This window comes from Protopterus annectens, chromosome 6.part0 (assembly GCF_019279795.1).
Source record: "Protopterus annectens isolate FY-2018-M chromosome 6.part0, PAN1.0, whole genome shotgun sequence".
NCBI lineage: Eukaryota > Metazoa > Chordata > Ceratodontiformes > Protopteridae > Protopterus > Protopterus annectens.
In genome coordinates, this window is record NC_056737.1 from 1,020,220,169 (window position 1) to 1,020,240,418 (window position 20,250).

The window sequence follows — 20,250 nt, forward strand, 5'->3', positions numbered from 1 at the left end:
AAGTTTCCACTCTAAGGCTGATATTCCATCCAACAGGCTTTCAAATAGTGGTTCTATTACAGTACTTGGGAAACAAGAAAAAATTCTCTTCTGTTGTTTCTTAATGTTATTAATGAGTTTTTCCTCTTCAGAGGCAAAAAAGTCAATAAGCAACTCCATGTACTGTTTGCTTACCTCCAAGTTCAGGCGCTGCCACCTTGAAAGCAACTCTGTATAATGTTCCCCCTGATTGGGCATGTTTAATATACGTAATACTCTCGGTACAATTTTTGTGTCCAAACAATAACGAAAATGCAAACGCTGTGTTTGCAAATGTTTCAAATGTGCAAAGTCTTTCTCTAGACTGTCTAACAGGCGTTGTAGCTCATCCAAGTCGGGTGTCGCCGTATCCGCGTCATCAAAGCACTCCAAAGCGCCGAATTGCCAGGAAGTGACTGTTGAACAGACGAGATTCTGTTCAAACCTCTTCTGTAGATGAGCGACTGAGCCCAGGTCTACACCTCGGGGCTCGTAGTCTAGCTCAATATCTACAGTTTCACTCTGACTCTGCATAATAGAAAAAATATTGCAAAAGCTCAGTAGCAAATAAAATAGTCAAAAATGGCTGTATGCAGAGTAAAAATACAAACAAAAGTTATGCGCTAAGCAAACGCTATTCACTGGTAGTAGACTCTGCTCCAAAATCAGCGAGAAAAAATAAAGCTAATAAAACAGGAACAAACCACTCGCTGACAAACAGGATAAACACCCAGTGCTCCAGAAAAACTTGAATAATGTTGATGAAACCAAAAGGAGCAACTAGGCTGATGCAGAGTCACAAATATAGATGAAAGGCAAAATCCTCAGGTTAAAATCCAAATGAAAGGCAAAATCCTCAAGTTAAAATCCAACTTTAATTCCACTGCAGGTCAGATAAGCGCTTTCACTCATTCATTTGAGCTTCATCAGATCATGTAACAAAGACCTTCAAGTACATAGGCTACATTTATACAGTTAAAACATCTCCTATTGGTCTATCAAAAGCTGCTCCTTGTTAAACACACGGAGGAATGTACAGTGAGCCGCAACATGCCTAAGTAACACATTGTGTACATATTATACAGTGAGTCTCAGCATGACTAATTAACATAGTGTGTACATTTTACACAGTGAGCCACAGCATGAGTAAGTAACACAGTGTGTACATATTACACAGTGAGCCTCAGCATGACTAAGTAACACAGTGTGTACATATTAGACAGTGAAGCCGTAGCATGACTAAGTAACACAGTGTGTACATATTACACAGTGAGTCTCAGCATGACTAATTAACATAGTGTGTACATTTTACACAGTGAGCCACAGCATGACTAAGTAACACAGTATGTACATATTACACAGTGAGCCTCAGCATGACTAAGTAACACAGTGTGTACATATTAGACAGTGAAGCCGTAGCATGACTAAGTAACACAGTGTGTACATATTACACAGTGAGACACAGCATGACTAAGTAACAGAGTTTGTACATATTACACAGTGAGCGTCTGCATGACTAAGCAACACAGTGTGTACATATTACACAGTGAACCACAGGATGACAAAGTAACAGAGTTTGTAGTTTGTATATATTACACAGTGAGCCGCAGCATGACTAAGTAATGCATTCTGTACATATTACACATGTGAGGTGCGGTATAACTAACAGAGTGTGTACATATTACACAGTGAGCTGCAGTATGACTAAGTAAGACAGTTTGTACATATTACACATTGAGCAACAGTATGACTAAGTAACACAATGTGTATATATTACATAGTGAGCCACAGCATGACTAAGTGACACAGTGAGTACATATTACTCAGTGAGCTGCAAAATCAGCAACACAGTGTGTACATATTACACAGTGAGCCTCTGCATGACTAAACATGACAGTGTGTACATATTACACAGTGAGTCACAACATGACTAAGAAATGCAGTGTTTACATATTACACAGTGAGCCGCAGCATGACTAAACATGGCAGTGTGTACATATTACACAGTGAGCTGCAGCATGACTAAGAAACACAGTGTGTACATATTACACAGTGAGTCTCAGCATGACTAAGTAACACATTGTGTACATATTGCACAAGTGAGTCTCAACATGACTAAGTAAAACAGTGTGTACAATTTACACAGTGAGCTGCAGTATAACTAAGTAACACAGTGTGTTCATATTACACAGTGATCCACAGTATGACTTAGCAATGCAGTTTGTACATATCACACAGTGATCTGCAGCATGACTAAGTAACACAGTGTGTACATATTACACAGTGAGCCGCAGCATGACTAAGCAACACAGTTTGTACATATTACACAGTGAGCCGCAGCATGACTAAGTAACACATTGTGTACATATTACACAATGAACATCAGCTTGACTAAGCAACAGTGTCTACATATTACACAGTGAGCCTCAGCATGACTAACACATTGTGTACATATTACACAGTGAGCCGCAGCATGACTAAGTAATACAGTGTGCACATATTACACAGTGAGCCGCAGCATGACTAACACATTGTGTACATATTACACAGTGAGCCGCAGCATGACTAAGTAACACAGTGTGCACATATTACACAGTGAGCCTCAGCATGGCTAAATAGCACAGTGTGTACATATTACACAGTGAACCGCAGCATGACTAAGTAACACAGTTTGTACATACTACACAGTGAGCCTCAGCATGACTAAACAACAGTGTCCACATATTACACAGTGAGCCTCAGCATGACTAAGTAACACAGTGTGCACATATTACACAGTGAGCCTCAGCATGACTAAGTAATACAGTGTGTACATAGTACACAGTGAGCCATAGCATGACTAAGTAATACAGTGTGTACATAGTTCATAGGTAGGTACTAAAGTATCGGCCCTCGGGCCTATACGAGCCCATCCAAAAAGGTACCTTGGCTTTTGCCACCCAAGAAAATTATTTTCCTATGCCACTGTCAAGCAGAGCAACAGAGGTGATCCCTGGGGTGAATTTCTTACTTCCCATCCAATCATCAAGATGTTTCTTGAAGAGTACTAAAGAGGAGCTTTGATATAGATAGGTAGTTTATTCCAGAGTATGGGAAGTCTCTGGGACAGGAATCTCTCCCTCCGGCATGTTCTGTTTATTGTGGTGACAAGGTTTAAGTCCCTAGAGCATGTAGCTCGGAGGTATTGGGATTTCTTTAAGTGGAGCATGTCCAACAGCTTTGGGTTTGACATAGCTCTTTGTGTTAGGCAGAGATCGCCTCTGAGTAGGCGATATGCAATGGAGTAAAGCTGGTGTTTTTTGAGATGGTCTGCGTAGGGTATCTGTTTGAGTCCAGTAATCCTCTTTGTAAGGTATTTCTGCAGCCTTTCCAGTTGTTGTAGATGTCTTGTGAGGTACATACCAAAAGGGGTGTTGTACTCTATAATGGGTCCAATGAGTGATGAATAGAGGGGAACAATGACCTCTTTTTTTCTGGATGAGAAACCTTTTGTGATGAGGTGTGCCAAGTAGAAGGATTTCCTGACTACTGTGGCAATGTGATTATCAAAGGAGAGACTACTGCCATCTGTGTCACAAGGTCTCTTATCACACTTTTGGTGATAAGTATACTACCGTCAATGTTGTAGTTCAAGGGTACAGAGTTTTTACCAAAGGGGATGACAATGCACCTTTTGGCATTGAGCTTGAGGCCATGGCTTTGACATCAGACATCTGTCTTGGTGAGGCCCTTTTGTCGGCTGTCCACATTGTTAGGAGTTTCGATTGTGGCTCCTAGTTTGCAGACATCTGCGAACTTCATTAGCCAAAGACCTTCTTTGTTCACCTGTACTTCAGAGAAGTAGATACCAAATAGGAGAGGACCTAGGACTGAACCCTGTGGTACTCCACTTGTCACTGGTCTGAAGTTGGATTTGGAGTCTGCTACTTTCACAGTGTGGGTTCTGTCAGTGAGCCAGTTGGCAACCCATCTTGTGACATAGGGATTTATATCTAGTTTAGTGAGTTTATCTATAATTTGAGACTGGGGGATGGTGTTGAAACCCTTGTCAAGATCTAGATAGGCTGTGTGAACCACCTTACCCTCGTCTATGGCTTTGGTGACTGCTTCAAAGAAGTCTATCAGGGTTTGCAGACCTGATCTGCCTTTTACAAACCTGAACTGGGTGGGGTCCAGGGTTTGGAGATTACCACTGTCTTTATTTATTAGTTCCATAATGTTACATTCCATAGCCTTACAGACCAGGCTCGTCAGGCTAATGGGGTGGTAGTTCCTTGGGTCCATGTTGTCTCCCCCTTGTGGAGTGGGATAAGCCTCAGCATGACTAAGTAACACAGTGTGAACATATTACACAGTGAGCTGCAGAATGAATAAATAACACAGTGTATACATATTACAAAGTGAGCCTCAGCATGACTAAGCAATGCAGTGTGTACATATTACAGAGTAAGCTGCAGCATGATTGAGTAACACAGTTTGTACATATTACACAGTGAGCTGCAATATGACTAAGTAAAACATTGTGTACATATTACAGAGTGAGCCTCAGCATAGCTAAGTAACACAGTGTGTACATATTACACAGTGAGCCACAGCATGACAAAGTAACACAGTATGTGCATATTACACAGTGAGCCTCAGCATGGCTAAGTAACACAGTGTGTACATGTTACATATGTGAGCTGCAGCATGACTAAGTAACACATCGTGTACATTTCACATAGTAATCTGTAGTATGACTAAGTAACAGTGTGTATATGTTACACAATGAGCTGCAGTATAACTAACACAGTGTGTACATATTACGCAGTGAGCCTCAGCATAAGTAACACAGTGTGTATATTACACAGGGGGCCGCAGCATGACTAAGGAAGACAGTGTGTACATATTACAAAGTAGCCACAGTATGACTAAGCAACACAGTGTGTACATATTACACAGTGAGCTGCAGCAAGACAAAGTAACAGAGTGTGTACATATTACACAGTGAGCTGCAGCATGACTAAGAAACACAGTGTGTACATATTACACAGTGTGCCGCAGCCGGACTAATACAGCAGGCCACAGCATGTCTAAGTAGTACAATGAGTACATATTACACATGTGAGCCATAGTATGACTAATACCACACTGTGTACATATTACACAGTGAGCCACAGCATGACTAAGTAACACATTGTGTACATATTACACAGTGAGCTGCAGCATGACTAAGAAACACAGTGTGTACATATTACACAGTGTGCCGCAGCTGGACTAATACAGTGTGCACATATTACACAGCAGGCCACAGCATGTCTAAGTAGTACAATGTGTACATATTACACATGTGAGCCATAGCATGACTAATACCACAGTGTGTACATATTACACAGTGAGCCACAGCATGACTAAGTAACACAATGTGTACATATTACACAGTGAGCTGCAGCATGACTAAGTAACACAGTGTGTACATATTACACAGTGAGCCTCAGCATGTCTAAGTAACACAGTGTGTACTTATTACACAGTGAGTAGCAGCATGACTAAGTAACACAGTTTGTACATATTACACAGTGAGCTGCAGTATGACTGAGTAACAGTGTGTACATATTACACAGTGAACCGCTGCATGTCTAAGCAATGCAATGTGTACATATTACACACTGTTCTTCAGCATGAATAAGTACACAGTGTGTACATAATTACACAATGAGCCACAGCCTGACTAATACAGAGTGCACATATTACACAGTAGGCCACAGCATGTCTAAGTAGTACAATGTGTACATATTACACATGTCAGCAGTAGCATGACTGATACCACTGTGTGTACATATTACACAGTGAGCCACAGCATGACTAAGTAACACAGTGTGTACATATTACACAGTGAGCCAAAGTATGACTAAGTAACAGTGTGTACACTGTCAATCCGCCTGTGTGGGACCTCATCATCCCTGTGTCTTTGGCCAGTTTCTACACTCACTGGAGCCAAAGTTGCCACACTTTCCTGTTCAATGTCCCCACCCTCTGACTGTCCAATATCTCTGCCCCCCTTTGACAGGGTATGTGTGGACATACTGACTGTGTGTGATGCCAATGGAATTAGAAGAAGGATACCTACCTCTGGGACATATTCAACCCCCATCACCCCTACCTGTTCCTCACTGTTGCCACCATCATCATCAGAGTCCAAAGAAACACTGACATCAGGTTGTGTTGGGGACAGAGACCAAACCACCCCTGCTCACCTGTGATAAGAAAGAGAAAAAGTGGTACATGAATACCTGCACTACTGTATATGAAAAATCTACAATTACTCATAATAACAAAGACCCAAAACTTGATCAGCGGTCAAAATTTTCCTCTCCACTTTCATCCAAAATGGTCTTCCTCAGAAAAAAATACACATTCAGCTCAAGACCTTTATAACAATCACTTCAAGTAACTCAAGTAAAACATGACCAGTACAATTTACCTTTTAATTAAGCAATATGACAGTATTCTTGATAAAGTGACACATAAAAACTCAGTACACCTATCTTAACAAATATATTAAAATCCATGTTTCACTGCCTAATTTAATGTTATTTCAAACTTTTGTATTTTAAAAGGTGTTTTAAAGTAAATGCCTCATTTAAACCAGGTGGCTTATATTTTTTTAACTGTCACTACCAAAGTGTTTCTATTTGTTCAGCTACACTCCTGTGATTACCCCCTCTAAGATCCTTATGTATCTGTTCCAGAATAGAATATAAAACATTCCACCCTGTTTACACATGACATTATGTTTAAATAGGGAATTATTCTGGCCCTTAACTTTAAAAGAATATAAATATTCCTTAACAAGACAGTTCCATGCTTACCAGGAGCAGGACCATGACCTTGGCCTCTACCTGACAGACCTGTGAAAAGTTGAGAGTGAGGTAATGTCAGCACCAGTGCATGTTGCAGCAAAACAAGATAATACAGCCATACATCTCACAATTACAGTACCTACTGTGTCTGTACTGTACTGCATATCTCTCCTCTCATACATCTATCCTTGTTTATTTATGTTAATGTAGAGTACTTTGTAATACTTTGTAATACTTGCAATACGTTGTAATATATTGTGGACCTTTTCTCCCTGGGCCTCCACTGAAAATGGGTTTCTGCCCCAGTAGACTTTCCCATTCAACAAATGTCAATAAATAAATATCTATCTATCTATATATGGTTCTCCTTCAGAAGGTCGAATGGCTAAAATCTTGAAATGCATATGGTCGAGACCATATGCTCAAAATTTCAGAAGCTCGACCTTCTGAATGGGGATCGGCATACAGCACAGAACAGGAGATTTCCCTTTCTGCGCTGTAGTGTGATTGCGGAGTTGGAATAAATAAGTAGCGGGGGTGTGGGGGTGCAGGGGAGGCTTGCCCCCTGCAGAAACACTGTTTTGTGTTTTTTTTTTTTTTTTTTTTTACTTTCCTTTCAGAAGGTTGTGCTTCTGAAATTCGAGCATATGGCTTCAGCCATATGAATTTCGAGATTTCAGCCATTCGACCTTCTGAAGGGGAACTATATATATATATATATATATATATATATATATATATATACATATATATATATATATATATATATATATATATATATATATATATATATATATATATATATATATTATACATATATATATATATATATATATATATATATATATATATATATATAGGTTCATAGGTAGGTACTAGGCTATCTGCCCGAAGGCATTTATAAGCCTAGCCAGAATGTGTTGGCTTTCACCGCTCCCTTAGATTAGTTCCCTCTGCCTCTGTCCATCAGAGCCACTGAAGTGATCCCCGAGGTAAACTTTCTGTTTCCCATCCACTCGTCAAGGTTCTCTTGAAGAGTGCTAGCGATGAGCTCTGCCTAATGTAGATTGGAATCTTGTTACAAAGCATGGGATGTCTCTGGGACAGGAATCTATCCCTCCAGCACGTCCTATTTATTATTGTGATGAGGTTTAGATCCCTAGAACATGTGGCTCGAGGGGATAAGGTTTTCTTTAGGTGGAGCATCTCCATCATTTCTGGGTTGGACATGGCCTTGTATGTCAGGCAGAGATTACCTTTGAGCAGGCGGTATGCAACTGAGTACAGCTGGAGTTTCTTCAGTCGAGTTGCATAGGGCATCTGTTTGAGGCCAATGATCCTCTTGGTGAGGTACTTCTGTGGTCTTTCCAGCTGTTGCAGGTGTCTTGTAAGGTACATCCCAAATGGGGCATTGTACTCTATGATGGGTCTGATGAGTGTTGAGTAGAGGGGCACAATGACCTCTTTTGAACTGGATGCAAACACTTTTGTGATTAGGCGGGCCACATAGAAGGATTTTCTAACCACTTTGGCAATGTGATTATCACAGGAGAGATTACTACCTACTTGGGTCCCCAGATCCCTTATTATGTTTTCCGTATTTAGGGGACTACCACCTATGTGGTAGTTTGTGGGTACTTTGTTATTTCCAAAGGGAATAACTATGCACTTTTTGGCATTTAGCTTGAGGCCATGTTCTGTAGTTTTTGTGTCAGTAGGTAGGTGGTCAACTATTTTCTTTCCCAGGGAAAAAAATTGCTGAAGAGATCCTTTGGTGAAGTTAACCTTCGATTAAGAGGGTTTGACAAATAGCGATTCGGTAAATAGGGTCTTCAATAAAGTGATATAAACACAGTACCAACATGGGAAAAAGGGTAAATTCCTTCATCCCCACTGCACCACAATCTCAGTCAGAATTGTTCGGTGAACTAAATTGTTGACCATATGGGTTTTGACAATATGGTTCGTCGATCAAATGAAGGGAACTCATATTTGACTATACTTAAATTAATCAAATATGAATACAGTCATCATGATATAGGCAACAAAAAAGGTCTAAACCAAAATGGTCAAGATAAACTAAACACATTCAAAAAAAAATCAACCCCCCAGCCACCCCTCACCCCTTGCTTATTAAATATGCCCACTCTAAGTTTGCATCACAGTGGGGAAAGGGCATATGCCCTTTACTGCTATAGTACCAATTTTGTTGATATTGTGTGTTTGAGAACTTTTTTATCGAGTATTATCATGTATTCATATTAGCTTAATTTAAGTAAATGTGTGTGTGTGTGTGTGTGTGTGTGTGTGTGTGTGTGTGTGTGTGTGTGTGTGTGTGTGTGTGTGTGTGTGTGTGTGTGTGTGTGTGTGTGTGTGTGTCAGGCAGTATAACTAGCTTCTCTCGATTTGGCTTCAGCAGTAACATACACATTATACATATTTTAAAATATTACTTCTTTTCTAACAGTTCCACACTTTCTGTCTACAATGGTGCTGTACCAAAATATGTATAACATTTGTTTAATGTTCATTTTTTTACATAAGAGGGTTTTAAACTTTTATAGATAATTTTGTATTGGCAAAGTTAAGCTAATAAATTCACAACTTCATGTTTAGAGGAACTGTTTCATAATAAAGTGTCAGACTATGTTTATTTATTTGCTAAATGTGTACATGAAGTGGTCATTATGGACCCTCTCAGCTTAGACCCATGTCACTTGGCAGTATATATTCACCTTTTACACTAAGTTATCAGCTAGCATGTTTTAAGGAGGTGGGAAGAAACTGTAATATTTGTTGAAACCCATGCAGTCAGAGTGAAAAAAAGAAGTTATGTCTTACCATAACATTCCATCTGTGTTGTCAATCTTCAACAATCCTTGACAGTGGGTTTAGTTCCAAACCTCAGAACTGAAGCAGCTGTTTACTTTGATTGTGCCCTCCAAACTCTCCAGCCAGACTCTACCCATAATGCTCCTCTCAGAGATTACCCCAGATCAAGTTTGCCAAGAAGTGGCAGTCATACATGAAACATTATGGTTAAAGGATAGGAATATCAACTGAGACCAGATATAAGTCCTTAAAAGGATACTAGCCAAGAACTAAATTTGGTTTACTAAGAGTCTTATGATGGGGGAAGGAGGGAGGGGATGTCAAGGATTGGAGACGATTGGCAAAACAGATGAAACATTATGGTAAGACATAACTTCTTTATCTGATGTTGTCAATTTTCGCCCAATCCTTAACAGTTGGACAGAGTCCCCAGCTACTTTAGCCTCAGGAGGTTTCATGGAAGAATATTCCTAAGCACCATAGACTCAAAAGATGCTCGTCCCCTTGAGACCTGATCCAATTTGTAATGAGTGATAAAGGTATGATGAGAAGACCAAGTGGCTGCACAAATGTCTTCTAAAGAAGCTCTAGCATGAAAGAATGCAGACATAGCTACTGCTCTTGTAGAATGGGTTTGAACTGGTTTTGGAAGTTGGAGTACTTTAGAATGATAAATGAATGTGATGCAGTGTCTAAGTCATTTAGCTAAGGTAACCTTCAAAACTGGATTACATAGATGGAAAGAAGAAAATGCCACAAATAGTTGGTTCAATTTTCTAAAATCTTTAGTCCTGTGGAGATAAAAATGTAATTGTCTATGCACATCAAGTAAGTGGAGGGCATACTTTCCTTTGTTGGAAAAAATTGGGAAAAAGACTGGTAACTGTAGAGTCTGATTAATATTAGTTTCAGAGACAACCTTAGGCAAGAAAGATTGATTAGTTCAAAGTGCAACTCTGTCTCTATGAAAAATTAGGGGGGGTTTCAATAATAGGGCTTGAAGCTCTGAGACTCTTCTGGCAGAAGTGATAGCCACCAAAAATAAAGTTTTCCAAGACAGATGTTTTAAGTCACAAGTTTCTGATCTCTCAAAGGGGGTCATAACAAGGTCCTGAAGAACTACAATTAGATCTCAAGGGGGAAGACGTTCCTTAAATAGAGGAGTTAGCATTAGGAGACCTTTTAAGAATACTTTACAAAGTTTGTGCGATATTAGAGAAGCACCATCCAGTCCTATATGAAAGTATGAAATTGCCGCTAGGTTAACTTTAATTGATGAAGAGGAAACCAACTGCTAAAGTGAAGCCAGGAAATCTAACACTTTGTGGATAGGATGGAAACAAGGATCTATCTATTTATCAAGAGCCCATCTAGCAAGTTTTTCCCATTTACATTGATATAATTTCCTTGTAGAAGATTTGTGATGAGCTACAATAATTTGTTGGACAGGTGAAGAAAGAGAAGAATGCTTGGCAATCATGGGAATTGGAGAAGCCAAGCAGTGAGCTTGAGATGTTGAAGACTTGGATGCACCATGCCTTCTGGGTGAGACAGCAGATCTGGAGCTGGGTCCAGAATCCATGGTTTCTGAATTTTTCATCATTTTGGCTTTCTTTAGGAACTGTGAAATGAAGGGAATTGGAGGAAAGGCATAGAGAAGACCAGGGCCAATCATGGAAAAGAGTATCTCTGGGTGACTCTTTTGAGGGGGGACTAAAGCAAAGCAACTTCTGCACTTGTTGTTTACAGGAGAGGCAAAAAGATCGCAGCAAGGTTGGCCCCAGTGGTGAAAAATGTTGCTTGCCACTGCTGGATTGAGAGACCACTCATGAGGCAAGAGAATGGTTCTGCTCAATTTGCCTGCTATCACATTAGAGCTCCCCAGAATGTGCATTGCTGTAAGAAAGTGGTTGTAAGAAATCGCTCATTGCTAAAGTTTGAGTGCTTCTCAACACAGTGGGTAAGATTTGGTTCCCTTTTGTTTGTATATGTAGCAAACTATGACATGTTGTCCATCTGAATCGCTAATGTCCCTAGAAGAAGGACATTTTGGAATGCTTGCAACATTAATAGCACTGCCCTCATCTCTAGGACATTGATGTGCAAGTTGTCGTCCAATTTGGACTACTTGCCTTTGACTATCCTTCAGAAATTACACCCCCCATCTGGGAAGCATCTGTGGTCACTATGGCTTGGGGTGGGGAAGAATGAATGGGCAACCCAAGAGAATCTGGTTGGAGTGTAGCCACCACAGCACATCCTGTTTGCAGTGACTGGTAATCATAATTAACTGAGAAATTAGTTGGTGCATGAGTAACCATTGGGATGCTAGTAGCAGATACAATATTCACATGTGATATCTCGCCAAGGAAACTAGAGTGATTGCTGCTGCCATGGAGCCTAATGTTTGAAGAACTAGTTTTGCTGGGACCTTGTTGTTCCACAGCTATTAACAAACCTGGGATCTGATGCATTGTAGCCTTTCTGGAATGAGAGATGCAATTCCTGAAAAAATGTTTAAGTGGGCTCCAATGAAATCCAGCTGTTGAGATGGATGAAGTGGGGACTTTACAAAAGTTATAGTTATTCCTAGAGGTATACAGAGGTGTATGATGTAATTGCTTGCCTGTTCTAACTGACACCTGGCGGTAGCAGTGAGGAGCCAGTCATCGAGGTATGGAAATACTCAAAATCCTTGCAGTCTTAGATGAGCTGCTACCACTGCTATGCATTTGGTGAACACCCTGGAGGCTGTGGTGAGTCCAAAGGGCAGCACTTTGAATTGGAAATGACTGGCTCCCAGCCAGAAGTGTAAGAACCTCCTGGAGCTCTTTTCCATTTTTATGTGATAATAAGCATCATGGAGGTCGATAGAGCACATCCACTCATCTTTTTCCTAGAGTGGAAGTGCTGACTGAGCTGTGACTATCCGGAACTTGGTTTGTTGAACTGCCTTGTTGAACTGGATGAGATCTAAGATGGGTCTCCAGTCCCTTGTTTTCTTGGGCACTAAAAAGAATCATGAGTAAAATCCAGATCCGTTCTGGTCTGCTGGGACCTTTTGGATGACTCTTTTGCAGTCTTTGAATTTCTAGTACTGCTGCTTCCCTGAGACTGGGTGGCACATCCAGGAGATTTTTTTCTGGGGTTGTGAGGGTAGTGATAGAGGGATTTTGGTAACCTCTGGATATAATTCCCTGCACCCATTTGTCCATCATTAACTTTTACCAGGCAGATTGACAAATGCACAGAGGTGGGCAACCAGGCCCCTATTTTGGGTTGCTGGTAGGGAGTACCAGAGAAAGACTCTATGGATCCCTGGTTTTGTGGTCCATTTCTGCCTCTAAGGCAGCATCCTCCATTGTTTCCCCATCTGCCCAAGGGATAGTCTTGGCCTCATGAATCCTGGAAAGGCCCTTTGGATTTTTTAAACCGTGGTTTCCCCCTCCTCTGCTTCCCAGAGTACGGCTTCTGAGGAGTGGAGAAACATATGCCTAAGGCAGAAAAGGTCTTGCCATCCTTTTCACATCAGGTTATGGTATCTTTTCTTTGTTAGATCCGTCAAATGGAACATTGATGAATGATGCTTTAAATGGCTCCACAAAGTCACACAAGTGCATCCAGGAATGCCTTCTGACGCCTATGCCTGAACCCACTTCCCTAGTCATCCCTTCAGCTGCATGAACAATGAGCCTCATGGATGAGTTAGAAATTGCTTCAACGGTTACAAGCTGAGAAGTAACTTTGTCCCATAGCTCTTCAGTTACTGCTCCTGAGAGGATATCCAAGAGCTCTTTGATCAGATCCCTCTGTAACCTGTTAAACTGCACCATGTAATTCAAGGACCTGAGAGCGAAGGTCACTGAAGCATCAACCAACTTCCCAAATCTATCCAAAATCCTAGACTCCTTGTTAGGAGGATGGAATGTAGGACTTTCCTTGGCAAGTTCCTTTTTGGTGGCTGCTGCTATCACCATGGCATCAACTAGAATTCCTTTGGCCCAATGTGGTTCATCCTTAGGAGTTGACAATATATGATCTGGTCTCTTGGTGATTGGCTCTACGGTATGGGCATGTTCCACACCCACTGCGTGATCAGTTTAATGAGATTGTCAACAGGTGGAGAGATCTAAGAAGTAGAGGGTTGAGCTCAAAAACCCTCCAGTTATACTGATTCTTCCAAGGAAGGCTGGGTGGAGGACCAGCCACCCCTCTATTTCAGGGTTTCTAGGATGTCCCCAAAGGAAACATTATGAGTGTGTGATCTGGGGGAACCTTCCCCTTCATCAAAATCAGTATCTTCAGTGAAAGGCTCCTGGGGGGAGTCTAAGTGCTTCCTCTTGCACTTTATTTTCACATGCACTTCCTCAAATGGATGATCTGGAGAAGTATCCAAAGAGGAGACCACTAAAGTAGGTGTTACCTGGGATTTTTGTGCCCTCTGTCCTAGGGATGGGACTGATGGTAGCTCAGGTTGAGGAGATGCAGAAATCTGTCCCGACAGGGATAGCAATGACTATGAGTCTCCAATAGACAAGTCCTTCTCCATAATCTGTAAGACTGGCCACCCCATAGAGGGATGGGAGCCCAGAACCAATAAAGACTCCTTTGAAAATGGGTCACACACTGCACCGAGGAGGCAGCCTCCAAAACAGAAGCCTGGGTCAATGCTGCAAAGGCTGAGGCACTGCGGGACATGGCAGCTCAGAAGGAGCAGAAACAGTACCATGCACCTTAGAACCGACCAGAGAGTCTTGACCCCAGGAGGTCTCTGGTGCTGAAAGCTCAGAGGAACTCAAGGCAATTCTCAGAACCAAAGACAAAAATGCTACAGGAACCGAGATAGTCAAAGCCAGGAGAGTCAGAATCAAGGGCTCCAAAGGATCAGCAAGAGTTGTAGGAGGAGGATATGGGGGTGACATAGGAAGAATGGTTCCAAAGTCAGTATGGCTGAGAACCGAGGACAATTCCCTCGCTGTCAGCAGCTTATCCACCAGTTTCATAATATCTGCCTCTGAGAGACTCTTAGTAGATCAAACTGATGCAGTGTAAGGAGATCTCACTGCCATAAAGGGACTTGGGGATCTGTCTTTAAATGGGTCTATGGATGGAGAATAAGATGTTCTTGGGAGCAGAGGCAGTCCTAATTACTTCAGTACCGATGCATCAGTAGGTGCCGAAGAAGTAGCTGTCAGCTCCGAGGCCAGTTTAGAATTAGTTCCAGACAAACCCTCTGGTGCCGATGAACTCTTCAGTACCGAGGTCGATTTAGCCATCTTTCTTGATGGTTCTGAGGACCTTGGAACTGAGGAAGGCCTTTCCTTTGAAGCAGGAGATGAAGATGAACAAGAAGTGTTAGTTTCAGCCCTGGACTCAGAAATGGCCTTGTCAAATCCAGATTTGAGTATTCCCTTTAAGATTAATTTATTTTAACTTTCAGTCAATGTTCAGGTTGAAAACCAGTGACAAATAGAATAGTTTTCTTGGAGATGAATCTTCCCAAGACAATATACGCATAGGGTATGCCCATCAGAGTTAGGCATTTTGCCCTCACATTTCTGCCTCCTCTTAAACCCAGAGGTGCCTTTAGAAGATTTAGTAGGAGAAGGGTTTTGTTATTTCTGCTGTTCAGTCATAATGACAGATAGAAAACTGTCACACAATCATGCGATAAAACAAAGTGGAAAAGAATACTAATAGAATTTTTTTTTTAATGGATAGTGAAAGGGAATACCAACAATGTATATGAGAGTACCTTAAAAAAAGGTAAAAAAAAAGAAAAGGTACCAATGATGGTACTCAACAGTCTACTAACGGTAGAAAGAAGAATATAGCTACGCTAAGTAAGAGAGGAGCGGGTACATAATATAGAGAGGTATAAATAGATTTTAAAGAGAAAAATCAGTTTTTAAAGAAAACAAAACAGCTTGTTGATAAAACAAAACTCACAAATATAGCCCAGGCTCAAGAGAAGGAAACAAATGTGTCTGGTCTGCGAACCGGCAAACATGATCTGAGGTAATCTCTGAAAGGCGCATTATGGGTAGAGCCAGGCTTGAGAGTTTGGAGGGTGTTAGCTGAAGTAAACGGCTGACTCAGTTTCAAGGTTCGGAACCGAACCCGCTGTCAGGGATTGGGTGAAGACTGACATCAGATCATACAATTTCAACACAGACCAGAGGTTATGGAGATGTTAACAGTGAGTCACTGTGCTGCCCTGTAAATGAAAATTTAACCTTTAAAATAAACCTGTCTGTTATCTTTAGCAAATTCGCACAGGTTTTGCATATGTTGTGAATTTTACTTTTTGCCTGTTCTTTTTCTATATTGTTTCTCCTACTGCATGATAAACTTGCAACCCACTTCATTTTTGTTTATAACCCCACTGTCTCTGTGTTTGCATTCCTAACTGGCATTTGCATCTCTCATCTTAGCACCACTCACTTTGCATGCAGAGTTAAATCATTCGCTGCCTTTCTCGCTCTGCTCAGTAAAACAGTTCTGACAAGCCATTTACATTAAAATGGGAAGTAAATAAGCAGAAAAGTGGCAGAGAGAGGTATAAAGTGCAACAGACTCCTGTGGTGCTGAATGCTATTTATGTGCCTTTTTATTCAATGTTGTTAAGTGTGTTAAATCCTTCTCAGCAGACCCTTTTGCAAAGGAGACCCGACAGAAAATCTCCTGAGATGCTATATAGAAGCATAAATAAATCTCTACAGGTTGTATCATTCAAGTAATACAGAAAAAATCTGATAAAATGTTTAATGTAAGTTATAAGGATCGTTATAACTTCTCTTTGTATTAGGGTTTACTCTGTTATCTCCCTTGCGTTATATCTATATCTATATCAATCTATCTGTACATATGTATATATATTTATGTATGTGTATGTGTGTGTCCATACTGTACTGGTTCTCAGTAGATTGGAGTATAAAATAATGTAAACACAAAGAAATACTTTTAAATAAAACATTTTTTTAAAGAAAGGAGATATGATTCAGGTAATAGAACCAATTATGTAATCAACTGGTGTATAAAAGAAAGAGTAATAACCCTACCAAAGCACAGACGTTGGCCTAATATAAAGGGGAAAGGTTGTCTTGCTTACTGGTTTTGTGTTTTCACCTGCAGTAAGGAAGACTTGTTGGCGATTATTCTAAGACTTTAGACTGGAGAGACACTAGAGGAGAAGAACTGTATAGTATGACCTTTAAATCTGAACAGTCTGGACCTTTGGTAAAGCATTTGTTAAATGCTGGTAACAGCTGGACAGTATCAGCTATAGACATGCTCTTTTATATGTGTGGAAAAATGCCTATATAGTTAAGTTTTGTACCACTAATCGTAACAATGTTATATCTGTGCAAAATGTAACCAGTATCAAGTATGCGACCATCAATGTTTCACATATAGAATGTAATGAAATGGGATGCAAGAGTGGTGGAGCCAAACTGTGCTCTTGTGTTGCAGCAATGTTAGTTAAGTGTAATGTCTTAACTGATGGGAGGCACATGCGGGGACTACTAAATTCAGGAAGTATGCTCAGACTTATAAAGGTACAGTATGCATGTATGTATGTAAGAGGAAGACCCACTACTGTAAAGCAATTGAAGCAGTGAGGAAGACCCCGTACTGTAAAGTGATTGAGGCAGTGAGGAAGACCCCCTACTGTAAAGCGATTGAAGCAGCAGTATGAATTAATGGAACCAGAAAGCAATATCTCATTACTTATCTAAAAACACAAACTGTGTTTGGGAAGTTACTTCACCTTTTTTGCTACAGTTCCCAGTTTAACACATGATATGATAATAACGACAGGTTTTTCCTACTTTAAGGATTTATGGATGCAAGGGAAAGAAGGTATTCCTTTTTATAGACTGCCTCATCATTGGAGAGAGAACTAATGAGTGCATAAGTGTACAAATACATCTTATCTTACCTACAAAAAAGGCAAGGAGTAAACACCAGATGCAAAAATAATAGTATATGATTCCAACAAAAACTAAGAAATTGTGTTAGAAGGTCCCAAAAGGTAAACATATGCACCATTTATAGAGAGATATATCAGCCCATATGTATGGCAGTATAGCCTGCAAGAACAGAAACAGAAGAAGAAAAGAAATTACATTGTAAAATGTTGCAAAACAGAAGTGTTGACAAGCAAGTAATAGAAGTGACTAGAGCCAGTGAAGTGGAATGAATCACAAAGAGAGTAACTTAGGAAGTGCAGAAAATATGCAGCCTGAGCAAACATCTAAACTTTTTGCAAGGCTAAAAAAAGCCCCAGAAGTAGAGAAGTCTAAGCAAAAGGGGAGTGTTGGAAAGGAGGAACTTATTAACAAAAAAGCCTTCACTGTTGTATCAGAGGTGGAGGTAGTACTGTGTAATGTTAGTCAGAATAAGACTCAAGGGAAGGTTCTAGGCAAAAGGTATCTGCAAGTAAGGGAAAAAGTAAAACTGATGATAACTTTTTTTCTGAGATACTTTATGCAGAGAGCAAGGAAAATATATTTAGAAGAAAAATATAGTGAGTAGTGGGTGGTGCTAACTCAGCCTGAGACATAGGGAGAGTAACCTACAGAAGAAAACAAAAAGGACATGTCGCCAACTTTCCAAACAGTCCAGAGCCTCTGGTCACTATATTTGGCCAAGATACTGCTGAAGCTCTACCACAAGGGCTACCACCCAAACCTTTTCACTGAGAATTTTGTTGTAAAAATGTAAGGAAATTTAACTTGAAGAACCTTGCTGTGTATTACCTTCATCTAGTCAAATATGTGCCTGCCTGTGCTGGAAATTACTTTTTAATACACACCCCCAACACAGTTGTCCTTGCACTTTAAGGACCATTTACTGTGTTGACCACTATCCTTTCCTTGACCTATAGTTTACAGTGAATATATCAGTTAGTTAGTCTTTCTGGCTGGCAGGTTTCTGCATTCAGGAAATGAAAGAAAACCTGTTCTGTGTCTTACCTCTCTGCTAATTGTCTGTATGGGTCTATATTAGATCACCGAATGCTTAAAAAAGTAAACGGTGATTGATCGAACTTATGTAAGCGAAAGCTTACAATCTCGAACTGTCAGAACAGCGATTTTTTTCCTAGGGAAAAAAATCACTGTTCCAAAACACATACACACAACACAAATACACAAAACAAACAGCAATCCACACACATACACCTAAAATCTGACACCCAACCCTGCACTAAACTATACACACACCACTAACTATCCACTTACCTTAACCCAAACTCTAATCCTAAGGTCTATCACTATCACACGCTCACCTCACCCGCTCCCTAACCCTAACTCACCTAACCTGCTCTATCCCTCATGTCCACACAATCGCACACATACCTATCCCGCGCCCTAACCCTAACTCACCTAACCCGCCCTAACACTCACATCCACACAATTGCACACTTATCTGAACCCGACCTGTAACTTTCTACCACAGCACTGAAAATACCGAAGAAACAGAAATGGACAACCAAATTCTTTCCCTAGGAAAAAATTCAGGTTTCTGTTGCTTTGATATTTTAAGCTTTAACTTACATAAGTTCAATCAACCACTGTTCGCTTTTTTAAGCATTCGGTGATCTAATATAGACCCGTTTGTATTAGTTATAAACTGATTACTGTCTGTTACAATTTGACCTGAGGTGGGAGGGTCACTGGAGTAGAATGTGTTGCTAAATACCCCCTCACTGTTCTCTCCTCTTTCAATCACCAACTTTTCATGCAGTGTAGGTATGTGGTTCAAAACCTACCTATCTAATAGATATCATTCAGTAAAACAGTCCACCCTCTCTCCATACCTCCCAGCCACCACCAGAGTACCACACAGCTCAATCCTTGGTCCTCTTCTCTTTAACATTCTCACCAACACCCTGTACACATCCACACATATAGGCCTCCCTAATACAGTATGTAGGTGTCTTCACACTCATTTCCACATCTGACAATGTGGCACATCTCCAACAAATTACTCAGGACATTGTAACTCACATCCCATGCTCAATCCTAAAAAAATACAACTTCTGCTTTTTTCCCCAAATATCTCTCCCATTAAAAAACAAAATGTAATGTCTTTTGTCTTGATAATACAACCATTGAAGTCACTTCTCATAGAAAATTAGTAGGGATAATATTGAATGATAATCTTAAATTTGACCTGCATATGCAAAATTGTACAAGGAAAACTCAACAAAACTAGGGATGCTTTATAGAACCAAAAACTTTCTGACTGACACATCTACAACTGTACTTGCCACTACTTATCTCCACTGTACACGTCTTTATGCTGCTCTTATCCTTATTAACTTCTAGGCATTACGAAAATCAAAACTTGAACAATGCTATAACAAAGTTGCTAAATTTGCAGCACATACCCTTTTCCAAACACACTACTGTACACCACTAAAAAGCCTAACTTGGTTAGAGCTACTCCATCAACTGACATTCACAGCTTCTTACCACCTATAAAATTATCAGGAATACATCTGCTTGTCCAGCACAGAACATTCTACACAACTATGTTTCTAGTTGGTCAT